Below are 27085 nucleotides of genomic sequence, written 5' to 3' on the forward strand. Positions count from 1 at the left end.
AACCCATATTTCTTGTTGATGAGTTTAATGGATCCAATCATTGAACATTTTCCTTAGTTTAACGCTGGCTGATAACTCTTTTATCTAGGCTTGGGACCAGCCATGACAGGGTAATTCGTCATAGTAGGTGGACATCCAATTGCGAGAGAGGATGGACAATAATGTACATATACAAGTTTACAGTGTTGAAGGCATTCAAAGTAAGTTTGAAAACAATTATTGGGTTTATGAATCAAAGAAGTGAGATAACTTGAGTATTCACATAGGTGTCTCCATTTCACCTAAATCAGTTGCATTTAATCCATAAATTGCTAGTGTTAGCAAATCATTGAAGTTTTAAATGGTTACCAAGAAAATATTCATTGCAATGCACTGCAAAGTTAATTTTAAATGTGCAGTCATAAAAGAATATGACAGAATTATTATGGAGCTTGATTCTCCATATCAAATGCCTGATGTAAAGCCATAATGGGACGGTTGGGTTGACTTCTTGAACTGAGCTACAATAAATAACCCTACCCTCATCCAATGTCAAGGTTTCCTCTTCAGTTATTTGACTTATGAGATATGGATTCTATAGTTTAGACTTTTTTTTTCCACTTATGTTTATGATGGGTGAGGACGTGTCGAGGCGATATCTTTTTACACTAGTTATGGATGAACTCACTAGATATATTCAAGATATGTTATCAGTGCATGTTATTTGCAAATGATATTATTTTTGTCAATGAGACACATGAAGAGTAAATACTAAGCTCGAATTTTGACGGAAGACATTGGAAGTTAAAGACAGAATATATAAAATTTAAGTTTAATAGTAGTAAAACGTAACAAGACAATTGTTAAGATATGAGACAATGAGTTCCTTGTAACCAAAAGTTTTAAGCATCTAAGATCATTTTTTGTATAAGGATGGAATGGTTGATAGAGATGTTTACATAGGATACAAGCAATATGGTTGAAATAGAGCGTGTCAAATGTTTTTTGTGATTGTAGTATACTTATAAAGTTTAAAGAAAATTTTTACAAAACAACAATTAGACATGTTATCTTAGATGAAATGAATGTTGAGCTATGAAGTAAGCACACGAGTAAAAAACGAGAGTTGCAGTGATGAGGATGTTAAGATGGATGTGCAAATATATGAGTATGGACAGATAGGAAACGAAAATATTAGAGAAAAAGTTAGGATCACACCTACAAAGGACAAACTTCGAAAGACACATTTAAGATGGTATAGAAACGTACTTAGGCATCTAATGCATGTCCTAGTTTGGCGATGTGATATGAGACTATGATAAATACACATTAATAGAGGAAGAGGGAGACCAAATAAGACAGTTAATAATGATAAAACATGATAAAATTCATTTAAATATAAAGGGGATATGATAGGGGATTGAGCCTCATGGAATGGGAGCAAGATCCATATGGCCGGCTTAGTGGGATAAAACTTTGGTGGTTGCTGTTTTTGCTTATGATTGGTGACCATATATCCCAGAAGCTTAAAACCATGAAAAAAAATAAATCAAAGTGCTATTTTTAACACCATGGTTATAAAAACCAGCCACATAAGTCGTGTAGGTGGAACTGAGGTAACACCATGGCTATTTTTGACACCGTGAACCTCTATTAGGTTCATTTGGACCAATTAGACTTAATTGACTTGCCAAAAAAAATGATATTCTATCAAATCAAGGTTTATTACCTGTCCTTGTGCTTTATATTCATCATAAGGACGGAGCAAATTATCTCCCCCAATTGCTCGAGGAAGTCGCTTACGAAGCAATTGCTCTTCTGACATGATAGCTGATGCAATACGCATCCTTACAGCATTGGCACCTTCGGTAGTTTTTGACAAAAGATCAAGCACCCCACTCACAGGTTGTGTAGCCGCACCGATTAAACCTTTGCCTACACCCTGGACAAAGCCTTCAACACCAGAACTTTTTGCACCTTCAAGGGGCTTTGTTAGTATGCCTGTCACACCTCTAAAAAGCCCTTTTGCAAGAGCTCCACCACCTTCTCTAATTACATCACCAATGTCTTCTACACCTTTGTTATCCTGGAAGAAACATGATAATCTTATACATGAATTTGAATTTCACTAAAAGAAGATGCCATAACAAGAGATCAAAAGTTCATTTTAATTATATTGCAATTTCACACACCTGTTTTTGCCTGCTTTGAATAAATTTCTTGTCCATGGATAAAGCTGCAACACCTTTACTCATGTTACTAAGTGCACTGCTGGCATTCCCAAGAATATCAACACCAGAAAGCAACTGAAGGGGTTGGCTAAGAAGATCCTTTTGGATGTGGGATACTGCAGTACTCAAAAGAGTACTTTGGCGCATACAAACTTCCTCGCGATATCTATGAGCTATGCGCACCTATGAAACATTAAACAACCATTTAGGAAAGAAAAGGAACGAAAATTGTTTGCATCAACATCTTGTCAGAGACTGTTTGAAATTCAGCTGGAAGAAGTAAGACCTACCGGCATGTGTTCCATGTTACCAAGTGCAGTCATTAAAGATGACCAAAACCCAAGAACACCTCTTGGTCGTTGGGATGGCGACATTGCCATGGACACTTTAAATCGAATTTCAGAGATGTTAAGAACCCTGATACAAGAAAACACCTTGATTGAAATCTACATATGGAAATTGGAAAAATATTACTAAAATACAGGGTCAACCATTACAAAATATAGGCAATTTTGATATACCCAATTTTTATTACTGGATCTACTGAAACAGCAGTCGTAGACGAGCTTGATGTTCTGCCCACCTTCACTTGCTGGAACATCTCATGAAGACGCCAAATAATTGGTTCATGAATATTAACCAAAAATGCAGAATTATCTGGGACCTATTAGCAAGTGAATGGTATAGTGCATCACTGATCCATCATAAAGAATAAGTGGTTCTGAGTTATTGAGGTAGATTTAAAATTGAGAATCAGAAATCATCCATTGACTTACCTGCAGCCCTATATAAGGATATACGCAAAAGTCTAGGGAATTATTAGTTTGCATAGTCATAGAGAATTTCAAAGCGGAATCCGTCTGTTCCCCAACTCTTTGTAGTCTAAATAGAACTGGCATAGGGCTTAAAGGGAGTTGATTATCTACTTGAATTTCATCCATCCGCAACTTGCACCTGCACAACAAACAATAAGCAAATCAGAAAATCAATAAACTTAAAGCTAGACGAAAATTCTGTGATTTTTTTTTCATGTGTGAGGTTTCGTTCTGTTTGTGCTGTGCCAACAACAGTTACAGTTTATCTTCTTTTTGTTGAAAACATACCTACTGACTCCAGAACCCAGACCCGATGAATAAGAAAGGAGAAGATTCTGTACTGATAGAAAGAGCACTTCTTCAGGCATATGATCTATCAAAGATAATCCCAGCTCTGTTAGCTCAAAGGTCACATGAAATTCATTCTCCAAGGTCGAAGATGATTCCTTATAATCAATCAGTGGAGGATGATGCACATTTAGTGGTAGTCTTCCATCTACAGATTCTCCATTATCATTTTCTGGCATCCAATCACTGATTTGAGTAATCAGCATCTTCCCTTCTTTATGAACAGAAACTCGCAAAGCTTTGATTGGTCCACTTGATTCCAGGATAGGGTGACTCTCCATTATCTCATCAATGTTATACTTGGCAGAATTTAAGGGATCTGTTCCATCAACTAAGACCTCTAATAATCGTCGTTTACCAAGATCTTGCCAGAAAAATGGAACAGCAGAATTAGGAGGAAGACTTTGCCAGGAATCATCACCCCCGTCAATTTGGCGGACACGGATAGGTAAGAACATTGAGCGATTTTCAATTCTGTTAAAAGAAGTTAGTGACTCATATAAGCCTACAAGGGGAAACCAAATAAAATGAGGGAGAAAATATACCTGTAAGGACTTGTTAAAGTGTCAAGACAAATAACAACCTCAAACTGTGAGCTTTTTGTTCCTCCTCTTACTTCCACTCTTAAAAAAATCATATCATTATTGCCTTGACTTTTCAAGGAAACACACATCATACCGTCATTTTCAATGCTAAATGGTGTACTCCACTTGTAAGATTCAAGCCGTATCTGTAAACAATTTTCAGATAAACAATAATTAACATCACAATGTTTCCCTGCAAAGAATATTAACAGAACCAATTGAGAATCCTCACCCTCAAATGTTCATTTCTAGCATTAGAATCCCATTTAAATAGCATCGGAGTGTCAGTTGGATGAATCCATTCTTCTAGAAGAGAGTTGCACTGTGACAAACATATGCCGCATCCAATCCTGTTGATAAATAGAGTCCGTGGCAGTATGTGAACAACCTAAAAAATGCAAGGTTATATCATCTGTACCAATAAAAGTTTGATTCACAAAAAATTACATTTAAATTTCACATGGCAGACTTCTTGCAACTCATCAATTGTTTAATATAGGAAAAGAATATTGTTTTAGTCAAAGATGTGAACTAGTCTGCATCTTAAGAAAATGATTACACCATTTAGGGATCAAGTGATACCCTACACCTTGCTTTGATAGGAGCCTAATACAAAAGGGTAGTCCTTGGCATCAATCATCCAGTATTCCATTTGTTAGGATCGGTTGAGCTAGGGCTTGATTTTGCGCAGCGGAAACTCGAAGGCAATGCTAACTCGGATATTTACTTGGTATCCACCTCCCCAAGGAGGTGACTAGTCCAAGGATCCACACCACTCACACTCTTCCACTATCAAAACCCTCCTCGGAATCACGCCGAAGGTGGAGAAACCTTACACGGTTACAACTCTCCCTCTCCAAAGTAAAGGATCACACTCACCACAATGAAGAATATGTACATCTTCACTAGTTTTCTTCACTAATATCTTCTAGCTCATCTAATAATTAATACACTTCTCTTGATGAAACAACAACTAACGGTCAGAAAAGATCTGAGAACCATGTATCCAGAGGATCTATATACTACCATACTAAAAAGAAGTGAGAACTTAGTAGCAAATATGTCCATATAAAAGGCACTCTCATACAATCTAAAATTGGATAAGAAGATATACACATAAAAGAGTCTGAAACAAATATGATTCATAATGCATCTAAATAATTATTGCAGGAGTATTAAATATTATATTGCAAGGTATATCATAAAGGACAATTACATTTATTTGGCTCATAAAGGATTCAAGCATGACTAATTCTATTAAGATAACTAATTTTATAAAAATAATATAGACATTAACTAGCATAAATATTAAATTTTTATCTAACGCACCAACTCAAGCTAGAGTACAGATATTAGATATATCTAACTTTCATATAAACAACAACCAAGCCTTATCTCACTAGGTGAGGTCGACTCTATGGATCCTTTTACGTCATTAAGCTCTATCTATCACTATATCATCATCTATACTTAAATAAATTTTATCTTATTTTATTATTGCTAACCAAGTCTTTTTTGGTCTTCCTCTTCCTCGTTTGATATACATATTTGTCATAGTTTCACATCGCTTAACTGGAGCATTTAATGCTCATCTAAGTACATGTCCGTACCATCTTAAACGTGTCTTTAGTGTTTTTCCTCAAGATGCAACTCTGACTTTCTCTCTAATGCTCTCATTTCTTATTCTGTCAATTCTCGTCTAACTTTCATGTAAAAAAAATTAAAAAAATTTGAAATTCCATCAATATGGAAACCAAGTGAGCGACAAAGAAAGAACTTTAGATGATTAGGTGTTGGCTATTTCTTCATCTGATTAGATGAAAGGATGACAAAGAAAGGCACTTGAGACGATGACAATATAGGTCCATATCTCCCTGTTTAAGTGGTAATAGATGATGAGACCTTCAACATTTGAGTTGTTGAAGCGGAAGAAGAGATTTAGAAAGAAGTGTAATCTTCGCTGTCATTGTTACCATCATGGATTGCACATAATACAAAAGAAACATAGGGTTTGTAGTGTCAGATGTGTGCTTGGGATGACATGTGAAGAGATGTCCGTAAGACACACATCAAGAAAAAGTAGAGAAAAGAGAGAGGATCAAGTGAACAATAGAGGAAGGTTAGCATCCTCTCCCATAAGAGAAATACCTATTTCAGAAAACCCTAATCCAAAAGTGGCTTTGATACCATATAGGAGAATAAAATATTACATTGCAATATATTTCATAAAAAACAATTACATGTATTTATAGAATCATACTAAACATGACTAGTCCTATTAATATAACTAATTTTATCAAACTTAGCCTACTAAGTTACATATTATATTTTGCTGTAGTTTATGTTTGTCACCAGAAGTATTATGTCAGAAATGTGTGAATAGAATTTGTTAGTATGAACCCTTAGAGCCAATTATGAGATGATTGACCAGGGAACTTTTATCTTATATCATATTTCATTAATAAAAAGGCAATGGTTATTATATTTACTTCAGATCTGTGCCAGATGAATAAGTATAATAATGTCCTAGGGTAGTAGGTTCTACTCTATAGCATATCAATTGGTTGAATTGATAATGGGAGACTGTAGATATATATTGAACACTACTTTTAACTATTCCTAATCAAGCATTAATATACAAGGGCAATATTAATACGTTGAGACTAACATGTAAGTCAATTGATGACTTAATCTCACAAATCATGGATATTAAGATATCAAGTTGACATATAAGTATACATTAGAGAATATGTATTAAATTGACCCGCCATGAGAATACTTCATGGATCATTATATGAGTGTCATAAACATTCTCATAGTGACTTAGTATGAATAATTTTTACACCTAAAGTCACTACAATTCCCTATATAAGGAGTTGTGTACTTTGGTATTGGCAAATGTCACCTGTAATAAGGTGGACTATAAAGTTGATATGTGGGTATGCAATATGTTATGCGGAGGGATGTAAGTGATGTAAATGGGATCTATCCCTTCTATATGACGGAAGTTATATCTGTAAGTCCCTTGATTAAGTAGGACTACTAAAATGCATGGTTATGCTCAAATAAGTCAATATAAGATATTGAACTCATTTGATTAAGTGAGTCTACTTGAAGATCAAGAAATACAAAGATTGATAAGAGGATGACACGGTCTATGCCTCATTGATCAATCTAGATATCGCGGATAGAAGGACCAAGTCATACAAGATAATAAACACAGAAAGGTTAGATTAGATCTCGACATTCTCGTCACTTGAGTAGTAATGATGCATTACTAGATGTCACTCATTGCATATGTATTTAAAATGATTTTAGAGACATTGCCAACGTTACGAGACATATTGGGTCGCACACATAGAGTACATGTTGATTTGGAGATAGATTTATTTTAGTTTGACTAAAATACTATGGCCTTAAGATTAGTGGGTTAATCTAAATGAATCCGGATTAGACTCATTAGATTAATGGGTTACACTCATTGGCTTATTGGGTTAATGACTTATTAGATTAATGGTTAATCCAATATATTAGCATCCAACTCACTAAAAGGATTAATATCCATTAATAGAGATCAATGGAACATTCATGAAAAGGGAGACCAAAAGCCAAAAACCTTTGGTTTTCATTGGATGAGTACAAAAGGATTTTGCAATGCATTTTCATGGATGACTTTTCTTTTCTTCTTCCTCTTGTCTTGGCCAAACACCACTTGTGATTGTTGTTAGCACAACATAGTTTGTGCTTCTCCGAATACCAAGTTCGTGCGACAAACGAAGGGCGTGTTCGTGTGGATACCGTAGAGGCGTAGACGTTCTGATCACGCTGAGATCTACTAAAGTCAAGTTGTTGCCGGGATTGTTTTGTTCACACAAGAAAAATAACTATTCTATTTGATAGAGTAGAAGAAATGTGTATACTGTATTTCTCTTGGATCTCATGTTATTGTCTTTCGCAAAAGATCCCTACAGAATTTCACAGAAGAATGTCAGCACTTCCTAAAACTTAAAATAAATCGAACTAGTAGGCTGCAACTTGTTTTTAAGAACGGTCGGGCAGAATGTTTGAGCACTACATTTTCTAGAATTCTATGGGTTGTCCACTACACAGAAGAGTTCCAAAGATAACTCTTGCAAATTAATGCATGTCATATTCAGAATCGATATGAGCTTAGCCTTGGCCTGGTCATTCCAATCAGAACAAAAAGCAACAGGATATTGATGGGTTTGTCTGTTCTAAATGATCTTATCTAACTCTTCAAATGATAACTATGTGAAAAATCACCTTTGTTCTATCTGTAGCCATCTTAAGTTGTGCAGCTAACTTGTAATAAGACCCGTCAGATGCAAATGCATTAAAATCAACCCGCTCCTGCACAAAATTACCATATCATCCATCTCCATTGCATATTATAACATAGAATACCATTAATTTTCCAAAATAATCCAAGACGAAACCACATGTGTAAATATAAAATTACCTTTCTTTCAAGCTCAAGCAGAGAAATTCCAGGACAATAGGTATTAGAATGGTTAACAGCTATGGATATTCCCACACGTGCTGATGCACCACCACTGCTACGAGCTTGAAGTGGTAGATTTCCACTTCGGCTAATATAGTCCTGAGGAGATAACATAACAAATTTTGGATTAACGTCATCTATAACATCCAATATCTGGATATTCTTCCTTGCACTAGAGTTTCTCTTATCCAAAGACTTTGAGGAGTTTCTCATGACAAATTTTGCAGATTTAACTGCCCTAGGAACTAACAGAGAATCACCATCCATGCTATCCACTGGTTCCACTTCTACAATGTGATATGAAAGTGGAACTTGTGAATCATTCTGGATCCAGTAAGGTACAAAAAGCCTTATCGTTTTTGGAGCAGATTCAGTTCCTCCGAGATCATGCTCGACACTCACCCTCAGCCTCCTAAAAAAATAAATTAAATACATGATCATCAAGAAATTTAATGCCATCGTATAAAAGAATTGATCATTATGTCCAGATAAGAATCAATATTTACATAACCAAAATGTGCATGCCTTTCCTAGTTAACAACAAAAAAAAACTAGAGCAGAAAAGGATTAAAAAAAATAAAAGAAAGCAACATGAAATGATAATTTTCTTTATGAAAACAAGCATCACAAAAGATTGATCCTAACAACTTCCAAATGTTGTAAGACCTATAGCTGATTTCTAGACTTCTCCTTTTTAATATCCTATCCTTGACATTGCTCCAAACAACTAATGCTTTGACTACAAAAAGAAAAAATCAAGCTAATTGACTATGACATTAATAATAAAAAGGTGTATCCTGCCACTGGGATGCTAACTCAGATTTACAGTACTCTTGTACCTTCTACAATGATTGCATGCATGAACAAAACAACCACTCTTGCAGGCAACAATGGTAGGATGTCTTGGAGTTGGAGCAGCACCAAAAATTATTCTGTTTATTCACATGGGAAATAATGGTAATGATATATCACAGAGCAAGAGTCGAGGGAAGCAACAAATTCTGGAAATGATAAAGGTACCACTGACAATTGGATCTTCTACTGATTCCTTTTCTTGGGTGAACACTCAACCAAAAATTACTTACCCAATTTGGACTCAATATTCTCACCAGTTGCCCAGCATGGGAAGGATACATGGGAACTACTGATTGCCTATTTGGTAAGTTCACAAGCATAAAATTGCTCCAGGTTAAGAATTTACCAAGAGACTGACAATGTCACATGTTCAATTTAAACACTAAAGAATCAGTTTGGATCTAGGGGATATGGTGTGTTGAATGTGATTAATTCCTTTTTAGAACCCTTTTACCTTTACTTTTTATTTCTTAAACTGAATCATATTTTTTTGATTCGTTGAATGATATTAGGCCTCAATGGTATGCCAAAAAAAAAAAAACAACAATAAATAATCATTTTTAATAAAAATGTTTAAAAGGAGAATAACTTTATGCAAACAAGATATTCTTCATTGACGTTTAGCTTGTCAAACCTAATATGTATTATAATTTATAAATTTCACAACTGAGCATGTTAGTGTTGATTATTGTTTTAAATACTGTTTTGTGTTAGTCAACACGAACGAAACATCTCATTTCACCTGCCAATTGGCACACGAGAAGCTATGAAACTCTTGGTATGCAAGTGGACAAGCCAACGACATAGTCTTTCTAGGAATTTATTATAAAAAATAGGAATTTAGTAAATTTGGATTTTGTTCTTTTAAATTAGGACTTTATAAAATTTCAAAACTGAAATAATAAAATTTATTAAAAAATAATTTATAATTTAAGAGAATTTAAATTATATATAAAACCCCAGACTTATAAATTTATTTAATTTGTAAGATTTTGTAACAAATTTATATGATTCATACATTTCCTTAAGTTTATATTTGTACTATATATATACTGAATAAAAATTTAAATAATATTTAAATTAAAATTAGTGTTTTATAACTTATAAGTTTATAATTTATGCTTATAGTACAAAAAGTTGCATAGTTGAATAACTTACACTAAGCTATATAAATTACATCACTTATACTATGTTGTATAACTTATATGTGGCATATGTGGTACACTAAGCTTACAAATATAATTAAGTCAATATTAATTATTTCAGTTATAAATATCTATCTTATTTATTTTTATAGGCTCCCACAGAAGGCACTACACTCCTTATGATTTAAACAAGGTGGTCGAGAAGGCACTGCACTCCTTATAAATATCTCAAATGTTTTTAATTGACATATTCTTATATTCGAATTTGAAAGTAAACAAGTAGTGCCCACGACATAGTACCAAATCTTCTGTTCACAGATTGAAATTGTAGCACAACTCGAGATTCTAACCCACAATAGAGGTCAAACAAAAGGTGACTTTCACATTTGTGGTGTTCTGTCTTTGAAGTTCATTAGACTACCTAGGTGTTCAAATTTGCTCAGACATATAAATAATTATAAGTTAAATAATGTAACCCATGAATTTTGTCCATGAAAGAAGATAGAAAGTGAACATCTTGCTTATAGAGAGAATCAGATGAAGATTGCTAATTTGACAAACCTATTAGTTCGCTGCTGAACCATCCAAAATGAGGAAGCGTGATTGGAGCCAAGTAAATCCAAAATTAGAATAGCATCCTGGATAGAAGGTTTAAGTGTCAGAAAACAAACATCTTAAAAGCTACCCTTTACATTCTATTTATAACTAAAGCTGCTGCATTACCTTTTCCAAAATCCAACCACCTTGAACAAACAAAGTGAGGTATATTGGTTTCCTAACGTCTGCTGAATAAATAAATGCACTTTGACCAGATTGGATAATACCATTCTGGCGTTCGATCATTTTCCCATCGAATGTCTTTTCCCAAACAGAATATTCACTTTCACTAGGAAGTTTATTTTCCAATCTGAGAGCTGAATTAATGGATATTTTCCAATCATAAACAGGAGTATTTAATTCTGTGTGAAGAACTGAGGCATCAGTTCCAACATTAAGCCAAAAGTATTGTCGAGCACTACTGTTCTGAATACAATACAGAAGAAGATCTTTCTTCTCAAGTTGATTTAATCTAAGAACATAATTCTGTGTTGTAAAATCAGAAGATTTTGAGGTACTGTGCTTAGAAACTGGAGATTGTATATTTGAATACTCCTTTCTGGAACCAAGTGTGAACATCTGACCCCAGGAATAAGATTGATGCGAGCTTTCGGCGTAAGGACGAATTTGCAAGCACAAATCCTTATCCTTAGTCATACTTGACCAGGGTAAATAAGTTGAAGAGCCTGGGCATAAAACACAAAAGACATCGCTCCTGTTATCATTCTCCTCAGGTAGACACTGCCTAGAACGTGTCCATCGCCTTCTCCGCACAAAATCAGAAGGAGACCTAGAAGATGATCTGGAAGAACTTGGAGGCCATTTGAAGCTTTGGAAGTCTGTCCCATATGCCCAACCATCAACATCCACGAAAAGAGACTTCTCAATTTTCCAGGGTGAAGTCCACCTCCAACCACTGGGGAGAGGAGGCTCAAAGAAGTCCTTGAAAGATAAATTACTATGTGAGTCATGCAATATAATATAAAATTAATCCTAAAAGAGTAATCTATCTGTGGTTATTAAATACTCACCTTAGATGAATAAGAATAATCTTTGGTACTCCAGTGTGCAGGGTCATTGGCATGGGTATTTGATGACTTGCTTCCCCAACCGGAAATTGGTTGATATCGCTGATTTTCAAACACCTCTTCTGTGTACATAATAGAGCTGTCATTTCCAGTGTTTGATGGAGAATTGTTGATTTGTAGAGATCGGCACAAGGACACTTCAAGTTTGATGCCAGTATCATTGACAAGAAGAGCAAGAGATCTAAGAACAGCATGCTTCGTACTATTTGTCATGCTAACTTCAAAGGCAAGAGGATTCTTTTTGAGCATTTTTGGTACAACTGAAGATAATGGAAGAACTGAACTAAATGTCTCCCAAGGTCCATCAAGGCCGAGCCCCACCAAGAAACCCACATCCCTTTCATCAGGTGCTGTTCTATCACCAATTTGAAAATTCATTTCAGCATTTTGATCAATATATGAGACAGACACTACGAGAGAGCCACAATCTTTATCTTCTTCATCACTAACTAATTGTCCCTGAATCCAAAAAAGAGCATTATTTTATGTAATTTAAACACTTTGGTACTAACAGTAACAGCAAAAAAATCAATAAATGAATGTTTACAACAATTTTTTTAACAGGCACACAAGATCATGAACATGCCAAATGCCAAAGATTTGTTTAAGCACCTTTCTTCTAAGAGGATGGGATGAAAATTTATGAAATTCAGGTGCTTGTTGCAGCATTTTTATCGAAGCAGCACGCTTCAGCATACTTGCACTATTACTGACTGGAATACACAATGACCCAATCACTTCGCCTACATCAATCATCATTAGTCAGCACAAGGTAGACCAAAATAAGAAAGCATCAATGTTGAATATCAATTCAGAAGTTTGAAAACCAAAAAAAAAGAGTCCGATACGAATATCATTACTAAAACAGCTAAGAAAACAAAGTAAACCACAATAGTAAAGGATCAACATAATTGTAAGAGTATATATGATTGAACAATGAAGCAAACATTAGTCAATTGAGCTTTACACTAGTGGCATTCCAGGACTATAGAAACAAAAAATGTAGTAAAAATGGCCAATAAACCCTCACTTCCTCCAGCAGAAGGTAATATAGCAATGTCTTTCGAAGCAACGAAAATATTAATTCTACATGTATACATGTGTACACATAAGAGGTACCAATTAGACATGTGTGCTATAGTAATGATATCAAATCTAACTTTGACTAAATTTCTTAGATCTAAAAAGTAATTGAATACCACCACTAACAAAGTTGATAAAGGATGAGTAATATCCACAATGACATCTTTACTACTATTATTTATTGGCGTAAATTGGGCAGTGGCGCGGGCAGTACAACCTACATGGTCTGGCCTAAGCCAGATCATACCTCGCTTAAGCATCCTAGTGGATTTGGGCCAAGCGTTGAAGTCACAACCAGCAAGGCAAGCCAGAACCAAGCCTGAATTGAGTCATGTGTGACCTGGCATGACTTGATTTCTTAGTTATAAGTTTATAATAATAATTATAAATATTAAACATTTTAGATAGAATTTAATAAAATATAAATTTTATTTTTTTTATTTTTCAATCATTTAGATTTTATTAAATTTTTATTATTCATAATTTTTTAGGTCCCTAGGCTTGAATTAGAGTCAGCATAAGCACGGTGCTCATGTGCCCAGGGTTAGAATAAGCGAATCAAACCCAAATTCTAAGCCGTGGTTGGGCCAACCCATTTAGAATCATCTCGTGACAAGCACAGTAAGGAAAATACCGAGCCATTGGCCCATGTTGTGCATTGCCCAGACATGACTTGCTGACACCACCCTTACTGTTATTTCTATTGATCGATAAATGGCTTGAATACTAGAACCAAATTATCAATATCATTCCAATTGTCTCAAAATATTATGCACTCAAACAATATAGTGCACGTCGCATACAGAAAAGAAAAATATGATAAAGTTGTGTTGTAAAATTCAGCTATCTTACCTACAAAACAAAAAGGGGTCTACAAACTCTGTTGTCAACTCATGTCATCCTAAAACCAAGTATTAATTACTGAAATTATTTACCTATATTTCGACTAAATAAAGTTACAGCATAGACTGTAAAGTACTCTATTTGAAGATAAACAATATATAAGTTGGTTCACAACTTACCAACTACAAAAATAACAACTAGCCCATGCTAGAACATAAAGAAATGAACAACAACAAAATTATCAGGCAGCAGTTCATTTCATTAAATCAACTCAAGTCCAGGTGGACTGGCAATCTAACTTGCTTGAGTGAATTTGGGGCATATGTCCAACTGATCCTATACTCTAGAAACTCCATACCACTAGTATATATGCTGACTCATATGCCAATAGAGTCACTGATTGAAAACATTTTTAAGATTACAATAGAGTCAGTAAAATAATCATATTTGAGATGCAAACCCATGCATAAGCTCTCTTACCTGGATTTGGTTCCATGGAGAATTTGCAATCTTAAAGTGGCATCTAATTTTTTTTCATTAAGATGCATTTAATCTACTCTAAGTAAAATATGCACATAATCTTGAATGATTATTCACATGAACTGACTGAATAGACGTAAAGCCCGTTAAAACCACTTGACTTTGAAACTCACACTTTATTTTCACCTTTATTTTCTAAAGTCCCTCTTATGGAGAGTGAGCAAAGTATACTATGAAAACTCAGCAAGCGCAGAGTGGAGTGAATTTGGCCAAATTCAATAGGTGGCTAACTTCAGTGCAGATACATTTTTTTCAAGCAACTTACATAAAGTTTGATCACAAGCTACAATATCATTTACAAGGAGGAATTTGATGAACTTTTTAATGAGGTTTGATCACTTTGGCATATGAAGTTTGATCACAAGCTACAATATCATTTATAAGGAAGAATTTGATGAACTTTTTTAGGAAATAATTATGGATTCTCCTTACTTTGCTGCCTGACTAATTTTACACAAAAAGAACAATCAGATTAGTAATTTATTGATGGCCAAATCTTTAATACTAGAAAATATAATCAATTCTTAAAATATTTGGCATGCCAAAGTTTCTCAGCACCACTTCAAAGCCTACCAAGATACAACACTTGGCAGCCCATTTATACGCCGTTGAACATAGCTTCTGCATGCGACGTGCTAAGCTGGGATACTTCAAGCAAGTGGACCGCAATTCCTCTTGTTTTCATGCACTTGTAAAAACAATTAACAAAAGGAATGAGGTCACAGTTGTGGAGAAGGAAGATGGCAGGCTTATGGAGTTGTTTACAGAGGTGGTGCAGGCATTCACAGCATACTTCCAAGGCATGCTCGGTACAACAAGAAACCAAACAGCATTTCCTTATGATTGCCTGCGGTTTGGACAGAAGTTAGACTCTGCCCAACAATAACAGATGGTTCGTCTCCCCACAGCTGAAGAAATCAAGGCAGCACTTTTTGATATAGGGGATCAGAGGGCGCCGGGATCCAATGGCTATGGTTCAAAATTTTTCAAACAAGCTTGGAGCAGACTTTACTGCTGCTGTACTGGAGCTTTTCAACAGTGGTAAATTGCTCAAAAGATGGAACCATACCTTGATATCTCTTGTCCCAAAGTCAGCCCATGAGGACAAAGTGACAGATTACAGATGCTGCTGTACAGTTTTCTACAAGGTTATTTTGAAAATCTTAGCGAGCAAAACGTCTGCCGTATTGGATCAGATATTGTATCAATCCCAAGCAGCTTTTGTGCAAGGTGTCTCATTACTGACAATATTCACATGGCCCAGGAGCTTTTTAGAAGGTACAACAAGAAACAGATCTCTCCGAGGTGCATTACGAAGATCGATCTTCAAAAGACTTTTGACTCAGTACATTGGAACTTCCTGCATGAGGCCCTTATTGGACTGCATTTCCAGGAAAAAATTTGTTACATGGATTATGGAGTGTGGGACTACCACATCCTTCTTGGTAGCCATTAATGGGGGGACATTTGGTCTTTTCCAAGGAGCAAGAGGCCTGAGACAAGGTGACCCTTTGTCACCATATCTTTTTTGATATCTATGGAAATATTTGGGAGACAGATAAATAGTGCATAGGTAGCCCTAGTTTTAATTTCCGTCCCAAGTGTGGCCACCTCAGACTAGAGCACTTGGCCTACGCAGATGATCTACTTCTTTTCAGCAGAGGCGATGCAGGTTCAGTTAGTGCAGTGCACTGACTACTTTCTTACTGGAGTTTGGTGCGGCATCTGACCTTCAGATCAACTGACTAAAGTCATGTATCTATCTAGCTGGGGTTGATGACATGACACGTATGGAACAACTTTCCATTATGGGCTTTTAGGAGGGTTCCATGACGTTAAGGTATCTCGGGAGTCGAGATTCCTCTAGCTGCAGAGAGGCTATGAATTTCTGATTACAACCCACTGCTAGATTCACTAGTCCGACAGATCAATACTTGGCCTAAAAAACACTATCTTATACGGGCAAGGCGTAACTCATTACCTTTGTACTCTAGGGAGTGGAGTGTTTCTGGTGATCTATTTTACCACTTCCTGTGGATATTATTGATCGTATTTAGAGCATATGCAAATCTTTCATGTAAACATCTAAACATCTGCTAGTCTCTCAAGCAGATATGTGTAGACCCAAGGATGAAGGTGGTTTGAGGTTTCCAGACTTACGTGCTTGGAACTTAGCTCTCTTGGCTAAACTGTCATGGCGGATACATGCCAAGGAGGATGCGCTTTGGATAAAGTGGGTGCATCGCATTTACCTCTGACACACGGATGTATGTTCTTGGGAGGTCATCCACACAGACTCCCCACTGATTAAGCGGTTGCTTCAGATACGAGACCTTGTCCTATTGGCAGCTAGGCCATCGAAGGCTGCTGGACAGATGCTGGCAGATTGGTTTACTCGAGGTAATGGAGTGGCACGGGCTTATGATTTCTTTATGCACCCTAGCCCTAAGAAACCATGGGTCCAGATAATGTGGAAGGCATATATTAGCCATGTTATTACATTTTGGATGTTGGCGCAGCGACATCTCCCCACTAAAGAAAGTCAGCATACTTGGAGGATTAACAATGCACCTTCTGCCATCAAGTGCTAGAGTCCCAAGAGCATCTTTTCTTTGGGTGTCCCCCTATTGCGGAGCTTTGGAGGAGGATTAAAGAATGACTTCATATGCGACAGGAGATGTCTACGTACAGACGGATGATGCGAGTCTTTGGGAGATACTATCGAGGGAGTAGGGTGTCAACAAAGGTCTGTCACCTTGCCTTGTCTTCCATGATTCATTATGTTTGGCGAGCCAGAAATAGTAATTTCTTTGGAAAGGGACAATTAGATATTGAGAAGATCTTCAAGAGTGTATAAACTCATGTGTCGATCTTTGGAAGTATACTCTGATATGACATTGTGACAGACATAAGTAACTCACAGACACTAGTGGTTTGATTGGAGTGTGTCTGATGGCTTCCCACTAGCTATATGAGACAGTTGATGTTGGTGATTGGACTTGACTAATCCAGTTTGTACCTATCTCTTTGGATTCAATATATTTTTATTTATCCAAAAAAAAAAGATCAATTCAATGAGTTTAAACCTTATAATTCCTTTTCACATGTTAAAAAAATGTATCTTAACTAATGATTATGTTTTACTAATACCAAAATAAGTCTCATATGGTTATAGCATCCCAATGAGATTAATCTTCTAATTTCATATCTAAGTTAAATGATGCTCCCAGAATCCCAGGATATATATTTTTTTTAAACTAGCTTCTTTATATATATCCATAAATATATCTAAGGTATCCATTAAGAGCTGGACTTAGATTAACACAATTGAAACTCAGACACACATAGGCGCAAAATATGGACCTTATTAAAACTTGAGGACCTTTAATCCGATCTGCATAAGTTTACCACAGGTAAACGTCTCCTGCGTCCAATAACACTTGGCAGTAATGGGACTATAATTTGCAAGAGGTAGAGTGAGAGAGGAGAGGGTTAAGGAAGAGAGCAATAGAGTGGTCAAACAAACAAGGATAGGAGGAAAGGTATGAATGAAAGAAGAGAAAGCAAAGCAATAAAACAAAAGAATCAGTAAACAAGTGTTAAGAGGGAAGAACCAATGTATTTTTAATGGTCAAATTGATAGTCACATGACTCGATTCATGTAACAAAACCCAATCAAATTCGTTTATTCACACAATCGATAGGTTAAACCTGGTTGGCAACCTCATGGTTACCTGCTTTCGTCTAATAGTAGTAAAAGCTTCAGTTAGCCCTTCAGCATTGTCAACTCCAACACCCCTCTCCCTTCAAACAACCCCCTATTTTTCCAGTTTTTACAATGCCTTCCTCTGAATTGCAGCGTCCACCTTCCAGTCATTGCTTATTGTGCCACCATTGTCACCATCACCTCCTCTAGCTGATACAGATAGTATCTGCCTCGTCATAATGGCATTCCATAGTAGAACCTGATTCCCATGAGGTCATAAGGTGATATTGGAACAGGCCCTCATAGTTATATATGATGACATTTACATCAATCATATTACAAAAAAGCTTATACAATATATAAACAATAAAATAGAAAACCCCAAGAAAAACATTTGGCATAATTCCCTTATTCCCAAATGTTCCAGATATTAAAACAAGAATACATGTAAGCAAATTAATACCTTTTCCAGCTTTCGAAGCAAGATTTGTAACCTCAACTTCGAGATTAGCCATTCCCTGAAATATTGAAGAAATTATCAGTCTTGATATCCAGTCAATAAATAATAGTGCTTCTTAAAGAAAAAAAAAATCCAGAACTGAGAAGACTAAAATGAAATGTTTGGTTAACAATAGTGGATCAATGTTCGGAAACAATTTGAAAGTAGTGAGATAACTCTCAAACAATTTTGTTAGGCAGCAAATTCAAATGAGAAAAGCAAGTCACATCGCAAACCAGACCAAGCTTGACTACCAGAATGACTGCATTGGAGAAGGATTTATGGACAGAAGAATTTCCATCATCAACAAAGGAGTTAGGTTTTCTGAATTACATGTACTCTAGACCTCTTTGAGAAATCGGCTTGACAATAACAACAACCAAGCTTTTATCCCGCTAAGTGGGGATTTGAGAAATCATCTTATGTTATAAAATATTAGAATGTATCAATTTGGGTCTAGAAACATAGAAGGTGTTAGAGGTATTAGTATCAATAGGGATATTAGTCTAGTTGGTTTATCTCACATCATTAGTTCTAATATTAGGGATTTATCATCAGTCTATGTATACTCACGCAATGATTATCTCATTAGGAAACAAGAATTCATTCCCCAAATTATAAATCGAATAAAAAATCAACTTCTCCATCCTTTCTCTCCTCCTATCCCTCACCCATGTGAAACAATGGTTCCTCGTACTTGATCATGTGACACTTGCACATGATAGCTGGCCACTAACATGAATGAGCCTCCTTCACATGCCATGATTCTTCCCCATGTGGTCAGTGCCTTGCAGCACAGAAGACTAAAGGAACAGAAATGCTTGTTCTAGAGAGTTCTCTGCCAACGTGATTCCTTCATGCAACTAGATCCGACAAGCAACCTCCTTCATGTGTCTGCGATGCAAAGACACCTTTGCATAAGCTCCTTCTCTACATGCGAATTTCGCTAGCCCATAAGAACCACCACTACTCAAGCACCTCATGCTAGATCTGCACTCACCCATGGTGCAGCTCCTATATTTAATGGTGAGCTTTTGTCCTGCCACACACCATCAATAGCTTCTATTCTCGATTTTGACCTTGGATTCCCTCGATCTTCCATAGTGCTGTGACCAGGTTGTGTCGTCTCCATCACCAATTGGCACGAATGTGTAAATCACTCTATTGTGTTTGAGTGATGCCACTCTTGGTGATGTAGTTGCACATGCTGGTCACACATTTCAACGACCACACTGCAAGGATCTCCTACGAGGGGAGAACAACCTTTACACAATTCCAGCACACTTGATTACTATCAATAAATTTTAGATCTCACTGCTCCTCATTTATTAGCCTTCAATATCATCCATTAATCTCTTTAGTGTTATTCTCCAAGCGAGTATCTATTTTCTTTTACTCTCTTATTATAAGAGAAGCCAGTTCTAGACCTAGAAAATCTTCTTTATTCATTTTGGAGTTGGTCTAGATCCAACTTGTTCTCCTACATCTTCTCATTTCCTTTTACATATCTTATTCTATCTTATTTGCATGTTGCATATGCAGCTTAATTTATAATAAATATTTGAATAGCTATTCTCATGTTGTTAAGTCTAGCAATGAATCTTATTCTATCTTCAATGAAGACCTGAACAAAGAATATATCTTATTCTCATGTCGCTAACTGTAGCAAAGGGTCACTATCTTTGTTGTGCACTCTATCCTGTCTCTAGGATTTCCCTTGGTTTATAGCTTTAGGGAGAAACCCATTTGAAATATAAAGTCCTTGAAATTCTCTTATCCTTCTCTGTTTCTGCTCTCTTTATCTATGTGCTAATTTGAGTCAAAGACATAATTGGTTGTGTTGAGGCTCCTTAAATTTTGTTTCACTTGTGTGCAAATTATCAGTGTCTAGAGCATTGTTTGAAATTTCGTACCGTGTCAAGCGAAACGGTCGAAACTTATCATTCTGATAAATCACCAAAACTAGATACCACTCGGCATTAAGATTCAAAATCTGGACTCGTGACATAGTTTCAGTCTGACGATCATGCCAATGCTATAATGTATGGTTTGGTAACAGATTGGAGGTTGGAGGAAAGAGATGAAACAAAGGAAGGAAATCTTGTTTATGCTGAGTGGTATTGAGTTTTGATAATTTACCATAATGATATGTTTTAACCATTTTACCAGGCATGGTACAAGATTTCAAACCATGCTCAACACATACAATGTCTCTTTCTTTGGTTCATCTCCTTCTTTCTTCAATTCCAATCCATTACCGGCACCATGCATCGAAACATCAACATGATACCAAAACAATATCGTTTTAGTCAAAGACCGAAATTTTGACACGACTCAAGATTTTGAGCCTTGGTCTATGAGTTTATGAAAGCTTTTCTAGTTTATATAACATGGCTATACATAGAATCTATATTCTAGCTTGAAGAGAGTGTTAGAGGTAGTATGCATAGGGTTAGTGTAGTACATTTTGTTCCACATTAAAATTGAATAAAAGGTTTAAAATTTTCATTATGAGAAGGTTTAGGTACTCGACCAAAGTATCATTTGTTTCACCAATGCCAAGAAATGGTGCTAGTGGCACCTATGAGGAAGGAATCACAATCCTGAATCAAGAAGGACCTCGGTTCATGATCTCAAGTGATACATGCAAATTCGGTAATTTTCTATCATGATTTATTTAAATTTCAACCTATAAAAAAGTAGAATGTGTCAACTGGCATGAAATGAGATCCAAAATTATGATTTTGCATAAAGTAATCAAAACAATAATATAGATCAGAAATTTTTCATGGTGCAAAATGTAGTTCTTGAATTGGGTTTGCATTTTTTTTCTTTAAAATATAAAAAGCAACATGAAAGGTTAATATAAAACTCAAAAATCAAAATAACAAAGTAATTCAGAAAAAGTAACTATTATTTGATGGGAATAAATAGGCCGTTTTAGAAGCACAGAATCTTGAGATATGATCCATACTGATTAAATCCAGAAATATGAGAAAGTAGCTTGACCCCAAACAAGCACTTCCCCATAAAAGAGCTTGGAATTGATTTTTGATTAAAATTCTAAAATATGGAACAGACATATCCGTTAGCACAATAATGTTATACAGACATTCATACCCTTCCATGATCAAACTCAAATAAATTACCCAATCAAACAAAATATAATAGTAATACGAAATATACAAGCGCACATAAAATGGGGACAGCCAAGGAGTAAAAGAAGAAAAAAAATTGCTTAAATTGAATATGTTCGAAATCAAAGTTGTTGATACTTGCTAAGCTATAATTAAATAAAGAACAGAAGTTAGAAGCAAACCTTCTCAGGAACTTCAAATATGAAGAGTTCATTCCACCTAGCACGACTCTTGATGTTCTCTGATACCAATGGGCTCACGCATCTTGTCCTTGCACTCTGTGGGAAAAGTTTGTATTGATCTGATACCTTACCATCAATAAGCAGCCGTAATGCACAAAAGTAGTCATGGCTATTGCCATCGTTCACTATAGTTAGCCCCTGCAGATGTGTGAAACAGGATCATATCCAGAAATGCTGATTTATAGTACAAGTATAAGAATAAATATAGTTGTATGACCTCAGACTCAAGAATCTGTATAGCAACATAATAGCGTGATTCCCTAGAATTGGCCACGACATTTAGCTTATCCAAAAATCTTGGAGTAGGCAAGAACAGTGAAATATGTCCATTGTGCTGTAAAAACTTGGTTGTCTCTGAATTTTGTTCAATTTCTCTCAAATACACATCACATCCGAGTTTGTTCTCAAGAATCACTTGTTGAACATCATCATCTAATGCAGAAGATATTAAATTGACTGGATTACTATAATTTTCAGCTGTTTCCTGAAAGAATAAAAACATTTAATCAGTTCAACTGCAGACACAGGAAATCTCAATGGAGTAACAGGTGAATTGACATCATACATTACCTCGCTTTTTCTCAACAATTTGTGCTCCACGTCATTTTGCCTACCCCAGGAAACAATAGTTTCGGTGAGAGTTTCTAGATTTGCAGCACTAATGTTAACATTTAGAGCACTTGTTGCAGAAAAACGAATTTGCTTGCTGACCATGGATTGTGAATTTTTGCTTGTGTGATATGTTTCAATCCTAAAGGGTCAAAAAGAACCAATAATGGAAATACTAGTAAAGTCCAGCATATACCATATTTAAGAAAGTATAGGAACATATGGAACTGTGAATGAAATACCCTCCCATTTTTTAAAACCTTTTTGAAATCCAAAAAAATATATAAATTACAAAGAATTACTTGAATATGGCATCAAATGGTTCAATTAGAGGCTCCCATGCCTCTATTTGTCTGTTGAATGTGGATGAAGCAATTGAACATATTAGAACAGCATTCATTGCTTGAAAATTCCCATGCGTAGCAAGATTCATATTTGTCACTGTTGTATCGAGAAGTGGCGTCATCTGAACCAAATCAAAAGTAAGCATTAATATAGTAAATAAGAAGATTGAAGCGTCTTCTTTCTAAGATCAATGTAAGCATGACAAGGCTACTCACTGTTCCACAAAAATTGTCCAAAACGCTCAGTGAGAGAAGTCCCAACTTCAACTCAGCAGCAACATTTTCACGTGCTTTAGGTTTGGCATAGTCACTAAATTTGTAAGCCAATCGGGTTGTTGGTATAATGTGATCAGAACGTGCAAGAAAAGTACAGGCCTGCAAGATAATAAGAACCAATGATGCAAGAAAATAAGAAGACGTCAGGATGTGAAATAGAAGCGAATTACAAAAAACTTGGGGGATACCTGATTCTCAACTTTCCAGATACTCCAACAATTTGTGCCCTTTGAACTGGATGACCTAGAAATGGGCTCACTAGCAACATTTGTTTGGCTAACAAGATCCAATCTAGGACAGCAGACAAAATCCTTTTTTGGTGGATAATCAGTTGTTGTCACCACGCATCCAAATGAAACATAACCAGGAGGAGGAATTGGATACCAGAAAAAGGCTTCATCGAATCCTTTTCCAGAAATATGTGCAACTTTAGTGAATTGTACAGGTCTTGCAGAAATTGCTGGATTGTCACACTTGAAGATCAATCCTAAAGCAATCCTAAAGCTGGCGGTTCTAAACTGAAACAAGTAACTCGTGAATTATGATATACACAAATTATGTTATCAATCCTAAAGCTGGTGGTTCTAAACTGAAACAAGTAACTTGTGAATTAATATACACACAAATTATGTATCATTTAGAAAACATAAGAAAAGCCAATGTCTAACCCTTCTGTCACACAATCACCAAGTGTGCCAAAAGCTGGGCGTCCTACTGGTCGCCATATCGAAATCGATCTTCTCATGTCACATCCTTTATCCCACCAAATTCTTTCAAATCGTGGAGTAGACATACAATATGCAGTTGCACCTGATAAAGTTCTCAAAATATCCCATCCAGAGGAATTTGAACTGCTATTCCCATCTTGCTGATATTGTGGCACCTTGTCTGCTATTTCCTTTGAGTAAATGTCATCAGGATTGCGCAAAAGAATCTGGTGCAAATCAAAACTTTCTGTCCGAGGAGGACAATCCACTGAATTATGTGCATAAAAAGAACCAACAACGTTATCAACGCGCCATAAGCTAAATGCAGAAGGAACCCTACAATCATATCAAAGAAAAATTAGTATATAGTTATTCAGTGCATGTACAGAACAGAGAGGTAGGGAAATGTACCTAGAACTAGGTGGTGAGAGGGAAATGCAGCTTGAAAACTTAGTTGATGTTACAAGATCAGCACGAAGGCAATAGACAATGTGATTCGGAGGAGGTTGGTTTCCAGGATGAGCTACACATCCTACCGCCAAGTATCCTGGAGGTGGGATTGGCATCCATATAGAGCAGTCTGTATCCTTGTTCAGTTGGGTTGCACTTCCCAAATCCAGAATACTAGAAATGAATGCTATAAACTTGAAGCCAACAGGTTTTCGAACCCGACCATAGGTATTGCTTACAGCTAGTACAACTTGAGATGGAGGAATAGGCCTGCGGATGCATTTCATAATTTAGCATCTTTAACAACATAGTCAAGTGTGCAGCAGAAATTCCCTTCACTACAGAAAAAAAGATACAAGTAGCTTCTTATCAAGCACCATGTCGTCCAGCATGGGCAATAAATATAAGTTCAATAAACAATTCAGACATGGACCATCCATTTATGGGCAGCTCAATTGTGCAATGCAAATTTTAAAAATCCTATTCCCTGTATGAAATTCTGTACCTTAGCCACTACAAAAGATGGCTTCCATGAGAGAGAGGAAGAAAAGAGGGAGATCCATGTGAAGATGAGAAGGCATGGGTAAGAAGAAGATATGTAGCAAGTGTCCTGTTCACCAAAGAGATCCCCTTACTCTCCCTTCATGCTTGTCCAGCTTGTACACAAGAATATAGTAAATGCTCCCTACCTAAGATATTGCCTAGGAACACCCTTCTATGTGGTTCCTCCATGTGCAACTGTTGTCACTCTCTTAATATTGTTTTTCAATTCAATGTGAATTGCTGATACTACCCTAGGAACACCCTTCAATGTGGTTCCGCCATGTGCAACCAATGTCACCCACTCAATATTGTTTTTCAATTCAAAATGGATTCCTGATGCTACCCTGGGAACACCCTTCAATGTGGTTCCTCCAAGTGCAACTGGTGTGGATGACTGGTGGTTTCTATCACCCATTTTAAGCAAATAAGAAATGATATTTCAATCTATACTTGGGGTTACATCTAGTTTATTGATACCAAAAAAAAAAAAAAGGACAGCCCGGTGCACAAAGCTCCCGCCATGCGGGGTCCATTGTACGCAGTCTTACCCTGCTTTTTGCAAGAGGCTGTATCCAGGATTCGAACCCGTGACCTTTTGGTTACATGGCAACAACTTTACCGTTGCGCCAAAGCTCCCCTTCTAGTTTATTGATACCAGGGATTAAAAATTATTATTCCAGTTGGTCCCCAATAAGAATGGTGCAATTTCAGTATGTACTTGGAATACTTTGGCATGTGTTGAAAGTTGAAACAACATATGCTAAGATGAATTTAGAAGAGTTTCACTAGTTAGGTTAAAAATGAATATTACATAGTAAAAGCATATTCTAAATGTGAATGATCAATCCCTTATAACGATAAAACTAATGTAATTAAATAGTTAGTTGGATAAAAAATTTATTGTATCATATCATGTCGATAATGAGCATGCGTCAAAGTCTGATAGATTTACTCATTTAATTTTCTTTGACTTACAGCTTTTTTACTTCTATATTTGAGATTAGATCAATTAGACAATTGAATTAAAAATGAGTTTTACTCAATTTTTTTTACAAAGATGAATTCAAGATGATTTACTCCTACACTTAATTACTTTTAAAAATAAAACTAGCAATTAAATTAATAATTTAGATAAACAAAATGCAAACATATAACATTACTCAAGATATCTTCAATCTAAATTCATCATATCACATTCAGATGCGTGTAAAAGCATAGCAAGTGTTCAACATGATATGGTACTCCTCAAAATGGGCAACACTGAAGATTATGCATGCTAACTAGTATCATGTTTTTAGTCATTTGCCAGAACAATAATTATTGGCTATGCTAGATGACATGACATGAGTGGATGATACATTTAGTTACTACCCTAGACTGAGTGGTACAAGACAATACATGAGGACTAGTTACTTTAGTAATTTTATAATTTTAATATGTTATTGCAAATTGCACTAATCACCCTTGAACAACTTCGACATTGAGCTTAACACCTCCCTTTTGGTTTCAAAATTAACTTATATTACCTACATAAGATTATCAGAAGAGTCCCACTCTTAAGCTTATTAGCATTTTTGAGCTAATATTAAATCTTTGTGCCTTTAGTCTTATCTTTTTATGTATTTTCTGAAAATTATTTATGAACACTGAAATTCTGTCATTTTAATTAAGATTAAAAGCAGGATAGATGAAATATCTGTGATGCAGTAGTTTCATGAACACTTCGGTGCAGAATTGTAAATATTGCACTGGTGCAGAAGGGTTATCTCATTTTGAGCCAAATGAAATTGTTTGTGATTATGAATTTGTAATCTACTTCAACTCTGAGTTTCTTTTAGATCTTACTTTTAACTAGTTTTCCTTAAAGTTAATTGCATACTAGAGCTCTGAGTCTGCACACGATGTTAGCTATCTTTTCTTGGGAGATTATTTCATATATTTT

The 27085-nt window shown here is 35.9% G+C and overlaps 1 pseudogene; it reads right to left on the reverse strand.

The window, feature by feature from the left end:
* Window positions 1-27085, reverse strand: part of LOC121989509 — an 89862-nt pseudogene that overhangs the window by 2165 nt on the left and 60612 nt on the right.

Source organism: Zingiber officinale, chromosome 6B (genome assembly GCF_018446385.1).
Source record: "Zingiber officinale cultivar Zhangliang chromosome 6B, Zo_v1.1, whole genome shotgun sequence".
In the NCBI taxonomy this organism is placed as follows: Eukaryota; Viridiplantae; Streptophyta; class Magnoliopsida; order Zingiberales; family Zingiberaceae; genus Zingiber; species Zingiber officinale.